We start from the raw sequence: 493 nt of genomic DNA, 5'->3' as shown, positions 1-493 counted from the left end.
AAAGAACGCAGACCTCCACTCCAGGCTTGGCCTCAGCCCCTCCTAGAACTGTTTGTTTCCCCGTCGGAGCCGGAACGCTCTGTACCCAAGGACGTGCTGACAGCCAGGGAATCCGTAGGGTCCTAAAGGTCGACCTGCTCCTTTCCTTGCCTGTCTTCCCCAAATGTCAAAGTTGCCTAGCTTTGGGCATGGGCATGCAGGTTTCAGCCCAGGGTAACTAGCCCCGTGGAGGTAAGACACCTCAAATGACACTCCTCTACATCCCCAAAAGGCCACTGTCCCAAAGTCTGTCTATATTCAGTGTCCCCTCTCTGCAACACTTCTTAGCCGGCCTCTATTTCACCAGCTTCTGCCCACCTTTTAACTCTTTGCCCTCAGTCCTGCAATAATAGGAATGTTCTGGTAAGCTGGGTATATAGCTCAGTGGTAAGAGCACTTGCCCAAGGAGCTGAAGACCCTGGAGTAGATATGCAAGCACATGTGGGGAGGGGGG

The sequence above is a fragment of the Microtus ochrogaster genome, linkage group LG2 (genome assembly GCF_000317375.1).
Source record: "Microtus ochrogaster isolate Prairie Vole_2 linkage group LG2, MicOch1.0, whole genome shotgun sequence".
Lineage (NCBI taxonomy): Eukaryota > Metazoa > Chordata > Mammalia > Rodentia > Cricetidae > Microtus > Microtus ochrogaster.
The sequence above is the reverse complement of the archived record's forward strand: the minus strand, read 5'-3'. Positions refer to the sequence as shown.